Source organism: Odontomachus brunneus, unplaced genomic scaffold (genome assembly GCF_010583005.1).
Source record: "Odontomachus brunneus isolate Ranch 3 - 2012 unplaced genomic scaffold, Obru_v1 Obru_scaffold_096, whole genome shotgun sequence".
Classification (NCBI taxonomy): domain Eukaryota; kingdom Metazoa; phylum Arthropoda; class Insecta; order Hymenoptera; family Formicidae; genus Odontomachus; species Odontomachus brunneus.
In genome coordinates, this window is record NW_022639546.1 from 572 (window position 1) to 10,232 (window position 9,661).

A 9,661-nucleotide genomic window follows, 5' to 3' on the forward strand; every position below is an offset into this window, starting at 1 on the left:
TGTTTGGATATAGAACTCTAGAACTATTGTAAAACAAGCCGGAGCTCTAAAGAAATAGTTGATTTTACTGATTAAGTGCGCTTCGAGAACTGAACGCACCTTTTTTTAAAAGTCTATTTTTTTGTATTTAATGACCGGAACTTTAAAATTGTTTCATAGAGCTCTAGAACTTTACAAGAGAGTATCAGAACTCTAAAAAAAATGTCACATTTTTAAATATGGTGTGCCAAGTTCTTACAAGTAATTAGGTCGTCGCAAATCGACTTTTCGCTTTTAATTAGTAGAACTATTGTTATATATGATATAGAACTCTAGAACTATTGTAAAACAAACCGGAACTCTAAAGAAATAGTTAATTTAAATAGTTTTTTTGATTAGGTGCGCTGCGAGAACTTAGCGCACCTTTTTTTAAAAGTCTATTTTTTTGTATTTAATGACCGGAACTTTAAAATTGTTTCATAGAGCTCTAGAACTTTACAAGAGAGTATCAGAACTCTAAAAAAAATGTCACATTTTTAAATATGGTGTGCCAAGTTCTTACAAGTAATTAGGTCGTCGCAAATCGACTTTTCGCTTTTAATTAGTAGAACTATTGTTATATATGATATAGAACTCTAGAACTATTGTAAAACAAACCGGAACTCTAAAGAAATAGTTAATTTAAATAGTTTTTTTGATTAGGTGCGCTGCGAGAACTTAGCGCACCTTTTTTTGAAAGTCTTTTTTTTTGTATTTAATGACCGGAACTATTGAAAATTGTTGCAAAGAGCTCTAGAACTTTTCAAGAGAGTATCAGAACTCTAAAAAAAATGTCACATTTTTAAATATGGTGTGCCAAGTTCACACAAGTCATTTACTACTTGCAAACGTCCGATTCGAGAGAGATGCTCACTGCGCGACCGTGACCTAAATTCCGCGATAAAGAGAAAAAAATGTTACTGTCGGTTCCTTTAACCGCGAGAATAAGAAAAAACAATTCCAAATAAATGAGGACTTGAGTTGCACAATAATTTAAAGGTATCTCGTGGATTGCGTAATAGATTATACATGATTTTGCAGAAACTTAATTATCGATTTTTTTGTGCCATTCTTGTTGTCACTGTAGCCTTGAACGGCATGCTCCGTGTCGACTTATTCATTAGAATTCGCATGTCATCAAGCCGCGATATTTCTAAGCATCGCGACCGATCGGTTGTTAGGGAGAAAGCGAGAAACGCACGCAAAAATAAGAACAACGCGGCAGGGTATCCCTCTCCACCTATGTAAATGCATTCCCCGGCGCTTGCTCGTTTCCCTCTGGTTTTCCTGCTATTTTTTTCCGCCGTGAAGGCAAACCACGGCGTTATTATATACCGTGCGAGAAAATACTCGCCACCCGGTTTCGTTCACCAGCGAGAATTCTTTGTAATTATTCTGATTTGCGCTGTATTGATATATAGAGTGTCCCGGAACAGCCTCCGAAGCTCTCGTGGAAGCATAGTACGGATTGAGGTGAACATAAAAGTCCTAAGCCTTTTTACGATATTCGCAATTATTATCGAGATATTAATTAAAGAAGATTAATTAAGATATTAATTAAAGAAGATATGTGAATGATCACACGAGATATGGTATATAAGCTGTAGTGACGACGTCTGCCATCACGTGTTTGTTTATTAGGTCAGACAGAACAAAAAAGTCCTCTGCCATTTCCTAATAATTTTGTAAATTTTTAATTATTAATTAAAGTTTGACGGATGGTCGCTCACAATAATATATTGATGTAATCTAATTAATAACTGGGACACCTTGTTGTACTATAAAGGTGGATAAAAAGAATATTGGTGTGAATACCTAAATAATTTTGACGATAATTTTACTCCGGGGCAAAAAAAGTGCCGAGAAAATGTCGATGGCGCGCGTTTATCAGCGCGTGAAATTTAATCGGAACGGGAAGCTCTTCAGGATGAACGAAACCTGAGGGGGAATCTGCCGCGACGTTCGCGCAACATTCGATCACGGAAGAAACGCGTTACGCGACGATGAACGAGCAAACTCGCCGAGCAACCCGCGTGCAGTTACGCGCATACTCGCTCGTGCATGTGGGCCTTACGTGCGCGGTTCTTTACAATAGCGTCGCGAACGAACACTAGTCACGAGGATCGGACGAATGGACTTAATTCAAATGTCAACAAAGAGGCACCCCGGAATCGAATACGGAAGTCTTGTCCGCACTGAGAAAAAATAGTAGACAATTTATTTGAGGGGTATAAAGTTTGTTATAAATATTATTAACATCCACAAAAATAAATATTTAAAAAAGTTCCTTAGGTATTTTTTATCTCATTGTTGCTCTCAGTGAAAATAATAAATGGCTTTAGCAAAATTCTGGTCTCATTTGATGATAACATGACACATTATTTCTAGGAATGTATTTCTGTAAAATAAACCTTATATCTCATAAATAATTTTTTTAGTATTTTTTGTCAGTGGAATTAAAAGGAAACGTCCGATGATTCACAATGAACATTCCGTCAAGCACGTGATCATCTATTAGGCTAAAGCTTTAGTGTCCCAATGACTGAACTAACAAGAAAGCACGATCAGTTTTTACATTTTTATGAATAAATAAGTAATTAATGAAACTATTAGCAAAACCGACGTTCATACAAGACTTTGTACAAACTGCTTTGTCAGCAACCACAAAATATAATAGGAAACCAAATCATCAATAAATATCAATAAATATTAGATAGTGTCAATGATTGAATTGAAAAATGAATCGTATTCTAACTACTGAATAATATAGATTCAATAACTGAACATTTATTATTGGCACAGAGAAATATCTTTTAACAAAATTCCAAGGGCTCTTTTGGAAATATTAGATAAAAATATTAGATAGGAAATATTAGATGTTCCAGTCATCGGGACAATATTCAATCAGTAATTAAGAAGCCTTTACTGAGGAGAATTAAACGGTCTACACGAGAGGGAGGAAAAGGAGATCGCGCGGGACTTCGCGTTCACCGCGGCAACAGCCGTGGACCGACAATGTTACCGGCCGCAACGGTGCAGTTAGGATCGTGAATCGAGGAGATAGCAGCGGAATATGTAGGGTGCAGCGCGAGAAGTGGTTCTCCTTGGGCCGTCGTCGGTGCCGCATTCCGGCTCGCATGCATCTCCTCTCCCGGCGGCGGCAACGGACTTTTCTTTTTCTTTCCGCGTCGCAGCTGCAAATGCAACTGCAACGGGTGGGCGACGGAAAACGCCGGTGCTTTATGGATCCGCCGCGGGGGCTTTACCGCTAAGTGCACCGCGCTGCACCCCGAGGTGACGTGACTGCCGGCGAACCGAACGATCGTTCGAATATAAGGCGCGCACTTTCAAATGCCCGGATAGACCTCTATGATTATCGGGACAATCGATCGAGGGAAACTTTACAGCTCTTTTAATTACATTTATGAAGTAGGTATACTGTATAATTATATACTATATAATGCTATACTGTATAATTGTACAATAAATAGGAGACACCGGGCAGAAAAATTATTTAAGGCTTCTGGCCCCTCGCATTGTCTATCTCTTTTTAATGACGTCAGAAGCGAGAAAACGCATGCTAAAAATTCTTGCGAAATACGTTAAAATAAAAACATATATCCATAAAGTAACACTTGCAATCGATTAAACAAATTTGTAAGATATTCCGTGCACTCCCCTTTTGCTCTAACAATCAATAATTTGTCGTAAATTAACGTAACATACAATTCATTCCTATTTTTCTTAATCTATTTCTTCGCCTATTTCTATTCAGATTAATTTATTGTAAATTAATCTGAATAGAAATAGGCGAAGAAATAGATTAAGAAAAATAGGAATGAATTGTATGTTACGTTAATTTACGACAAATTATTGATTGTTAGAGCAAAAGGGGAGTGCACGGAATATCTTACAAATTTGTCGTAAATTAACGTAACATACAATTCATTCCTATTTTTCTTAATCTATTTCTTCGCCTATTTCTATTCAGATTAATTTATTGTAAATTAATCTGAATAGAAATAGGCGAAGAAATAGATTAAGAAAAATAGGAATGAATTGTATGTTACGTTAATTTACGACAAATTTGTAAGATATTCCGTGCACTCCCCTTTTGCTCTAACAATCAATAATTTGTCGTAAATTAACGTAACATACAATTCATTCCTATTTTTCTTAATCTATTTCTTCGCCTATTTCTATTCAGATTAATTTACAATAAATTATTGATTATTAGAGCAAAAGAGGAGTGCACGGAATATCTTATAAATTTGTTTAATCGATTGCAAGTATTACATTATGGATATATATTTTTATTTCAATATATTTCGCAAAAATCTTTATGCATTTTCTCGCTTCTTAAAAAGAGTCATTAAAAAGAGATAGACAATACGAGGGGTCAGGAGCCTCAAGAGATAAAAAGTATTTATCCGATAAGGATACTAATAATATATTTACTTACACTAATGTAAGATATTTTTTAAGTAAGAAAATGTACATCTTTTTGGAACCTTAGTTTTTTATGAAAGCAATTGTTTGTTCTATTTGAACAAAGGAATTTAGATAGACATCCCAGAAAAATCGCGTGATTCAACCCCAACTGTTATTCTTGCAAGGATCTACAGAGAATAGGAGCGAAAGGAGACGAGGAGGCGTGATCTCTCCGAAAACAACGGCTCGGTTCCGTTCTGAATACAACGCGCGAGATTGCGGCACGATCCGATGCATCACGGCTGATACATTGCGCACGAGGCATCCTCCTTTCCATTTGGGAGACGTCGCTGCCCGATGCTACCCGCGCACAAGATCTAACGGTTTCACGGCTCGTGACGCGCGATAAATACGTCTTATGTAAAAATATTGATGCCACATCACATTAACAACAAGTTTGAAATCAAATTTATTTTAGTTAATTATCATTCGTCGAGACATCAATAGCTCTCGAGTGATTAACAAGTGCACTGAGAGAAAAAATATCTAAAAAATAGCCATTATTTATTGTGTGTATGAGATAAATAACTAATAATATATTTACTAATATAAAATATTTTTTAAACAAGAAAATATAAATATATATTTCTCAAAAACTTAAGAAAACCTTGGATTTTTATGGAAACACACACAACTATTTATTCTATTTAGATTAAAAAATTTAGATTTAAGTAAATATTATTAACACAAAAATAAATATTAAACAAAATATTTTTCAGATATTGTTTCTCTTATTGTTGCTCTCAGTGAAAATAATAAATGGCTTTAACAGAATTCTGGTCTCATTTGATGATAACATGACACAATATATTGACAATATATTGATAATATATTGACAATATATTTGTAACAGTATGTTATATAAACTCCCTCACGTATCACATAATAAAACATCCCCTATGTTTCCAGCACATAATATCGCTATTGTTATATTGTAAAAATTAAAGCAATGTTTAAAAAAAAAGATAGAATTATTAGTGCTTTCTCCCCTGATAGTTACGAAGAAATATGTTTGCTCATTTCACGATTTAGTTAGACAGAAAATTTTATATCTCAATATATCAAAATAATCATATTTCAATAATCAAGAGATAAATGTATATCGATAATAAACAATGACATATATATATACATATAAAATATGAAAAATATATGGAAAACATGTGGAAAATGTTTATATTGCCGTACGGATAATGTAACACGCAAATTCTGAAGCTTAAGAGATATGAAAATTAGAAAATGTCGAATTCAAATGGAAATGACAAGTTCATAAAATATACACTAAAAACTGATGTGTTAAATTTAATACGTTTCATGTGTTCCAAATTGTCCACTCTCATTTATGTGTAAATTTAACACAAAACAAATATGTTAAAAAGTAACATGCATAATATGGAAAAAATTAACATAAGAATTTAATACTTGAAAACCGTTAGGAATCACAGGTTAAATTGACATATTTAATATGTCAGACATAGATTATGTCAATTTAACATTTTCATTTCATCAAAATCGTAGATTAATACTTCTCTCAAATGTTAAAGTAACGTTTTATTTTAGTTAATTTAATATTATACATATATCAATTTAATACAAACTGTGATTTCTGACGGTATTCAAATATTAAATTCTTGTGTTAATTTTTTACATATTATGTATGTTACTTTTTACCATATTTGTTTTGTGTTAAATTTACACATAAATGAGTGGATGATTTGGGACACATGAAATATTAAATTTAACACATCAGATTTTACAGTGTACCAATCTCCTAGTTACCAAAGTTGGTCACGGTAATGTCAAGTGGATTTTGTACTAAAATTATCGACTCCAAGCTTCAGAAATATGCTATTACAATATCGTAGTCTTCTCGTCGCGAACCAATGCGATTTACAAATATTCATGCACTACATGATATGACACTCTGATTATGAGTGTTGGAAGAAATCACTCACCACCTCTCGTTCAGATGCAACAATGTCGCCGATGTCCAGCAGCGTCCAACCAGGTCAAACCAGGTCCAACCAGATCCAATCAAGTCCAGGAAGGTCGCTCCGGAATTCGTGTATGCCAAGACGTCCCATGTTTACGATGTTTCACTGCACTCACGACGCGACAAATGTTCACATTTCAACCGTGTTTAACGCGAATAATTAAAGAGTTAATAACTAAAAGAGCGAATAACTGAAGAGTCGACGACATCGATGAGATATATTTTGATTTGTATCGGCATGGAAATTCTACGAATTTATTTATTAATAACGGACGAAATCGGAATTGATGAATTTGATTAATGAAACGAGGCGCGATAAATTCCTGTAATACGATTCTTTCGAAGTACGATAAACTCCAGCGATATCTAGTGAGGCAGACACGACTTGATAGACTTGAGATTCGCAAATTGCAGATACGAAATCGCGAATTGATAACCAAATTAATGAATCAATATTAGTAAACCGTTCACGACCGAAATAAGCGAGTGATACGATCTTCTCCGACACAATAACTTTATAATTCTTCAACACAATTCTCCGCAATTCTTTTGCAAATACTTCTCCGCAATCCTTTTACGAAGATAACTCCGCAATCCTTTTGCGAAGACAACTCCGCAATACTTTTGCGAAGACAACTCCACAATTCTTTTTGCAGAAACAACTCCGCAATTCTTTTGCGAAGACAACTCCGCAATATTTGGCGTTACGTTTGTAACGCTTTTCCGAATTTAATTCGACGATAATTAATCTCTGAGAAACGTAATCGCGACGCAAATATAAGAATAAAATCAATAAATCGAAAACTAAAAATCGCGACGGTTGCACATTTTTTCAACGAGTGGAATATAAATACGATTACTGTTTTTATCTAAAGTTTCTCTCAACCAAAGCTTATCTGACGAACGTAGACTTGATATGTAAACAAACAAAAAATTTCTGTTTCACATTCTCGGCAAGGTTTTCACTAAAAACTCGTATTCGATATTATCATATCTCGTGCGAAATAATCTATACATATATAAGATTAAAAACAAAAGATTGTGACGATCGCGAAGCCAAATCAACAAGAACGGGATAATTGCTGTACAACTGTTAAGTTGAATCGCTTTCATTAATTTTCCGCTTTTCGCGAATCTTTGACAAATTTAACGAATTTGATTCAATCAGTACCGGTCTATAAATGTAATCGTGACGCGATGCACGAACCAAAAATTGAGAAAACTTAATAACGATCGCGAAAGCTTACTCGACGCGGACGAATAATCGCGAATTTCAGACTTGGTGGCGCAATTTTGAGATACGCATTACATATCGAAATAATTAAGGAATCCATACTGAATGTATTGTTTCGTCAAATAAGTTTGTATCTTGAATCACGCGTGAAACATAACAATTGAAATATCACATTTAATATGTGGCTATTAAATATTACAATTAGATATGTTTTTAGAAAAACTGAATCTTAATGTTAAAAAGTTAAGAACTTTCTTAATGTTAGGAAAGAAGAGGAATGTATTCAATACATCAAATATTTAATGGATAGTATAAATATTCGAAAAAGATTCCTTGCTTGTTTCGAGTGATATATTTCATACAAGGGCATGCAAAAATCTACTGTCAGTAAATCGCATTGATTCGAACGAGTTTTATAAAAGTCACACCAAATTTGTTCCCATCACCTATCAATTTTTAATCCATGTTTCTCACTCACCAAAAAAACGAAACTCAGGGTCAGCCACGTTTCGCCTTCAGATCTGGAACAAAAAAGGACAGTTTTGCCGATTAGATTTATGATTTTGGCTCAACGAACAGTTGTGCGTGAACACGAGTTAGTTTTTTATGATAGTAATTTATCGACTTTGTCTGACGATTATTTATTAATTGACTATCGATCACGATAAACGAAGGTGTGTGTAAAATAAGTCTGTGAACATACCTTCGAGCTAACCCTGCTCGGCCCGAACCGGATCCTCCGGTACGGCATCCGCATTCACCGGAACTCTAGCTGGCTCTGCAGTACAATCTCAGAAATTCTGTGACAGATCTGAAAAAAGAAGTAATTTTTCCAATTAGTTATAGCGATAGAATAATAATTTTTCCAATTAGTTATAGCGTCAGAGAGAGATAGAAATTGCTCAATTCTGATGAATCAAAACTATGGAGATAATCAATGAGAAAATATCAAGAATACAAGATGCAATCTCTTAGAGACATGAGATACTTTCCATTTAGATAAGAAATAGTCAAATTAAATTTAGTGTTTAACTAGTGCGAAAAGTCCTAGATACTACGTATTGCTCATTATAATATCAGTATGACGATCATTGTGTGCGCAAACTATTATAATTAATCTCACATGCACATCGATTTAGTAAAATAAGAAACAATACATTATACATAGAAAAAGAATTAACTGCAAGAGTTAAATTATAGCGCTGTGCAATTAAAATAAAGACAACTAACTTCCGAATAAAAACCCCGTCATAACTCCTGAAGCTAAATTTAGTAGCTATTTGAACTTCGACGCGACAATAAAACTGCTAGGAGGAAATTTTCCATTACTATCATACTGCTTCTCTTCTAAAAGTTGCGCCTTATATCCGTCAAAAACACAAAACTAACGATTCGCGTCGCAAATCCAGACAAATTTCTCATCAGTTTTTAACAGAGATTAACAATCAATGTCCACTTTCGCGAAAACACAAAAGTCGATATTTTTCATTACTTACAAGATCACGCTGTTTGATTTATACTCTACAGAAGAACGATTCACGTTCGTCGGAAGCGCGATAATTTTCCCTTTACAATGATTCTTGTTTCAGGTCGCTACGACGTCTACAAGCGGAATTATTAACGATTTTGTAAATGCGTGTGTGAACGGCCAGCGTTATCGCTGGGCAGCGAGCTATAGGCGCGTCACACGCGACGCATGGAATGCGTGGAATGCGGAACGCGACTGACTTCCGAGTCACCTCGCGCGACGTCGCGTAGCGGTACGCCCCCCCCCCCCCCCCCCCCCCCCCCCCCCCCCCCCCCCCCCCCCCCCCCCCCCCCCCCCCCCCGCCCCCCCCCCCCCCCCCCCCCCCCCCCCCCCCCCCCCCCCCCCCCCCCCCCCCCCCCCCCCCCCCCCCCCCCCCCCCCCCCCCCCCCCCCCCCCC

At 35.8% G+C, this 9,661-nt stretch overlaps 1 long non-coding RNA gene across 1 annotated transcript; it reads right to left on the reverse strand.

Moving 5' to 3' along the window:
* Positions 1 to 7,929: 7,929 nt before the first annotated feature.
* On the reverse strand, positions 7,930 to 9,416 carry LOC116848547. Its single transcript, XR_004378980.1, has 3 exons — positions 9,233 to 9,416; positions 8,440 to 8,547; positions 7,930 to 8,257 (listed from the first exon to the last, which is right to left on the reverse strand). It is a non-coding gene; the product is annotated as an uncharacterized LOC116848547 (long non-coding RNA).
* Positions 9,417 to 9,661: the final 245 nt, after the last annotated feature.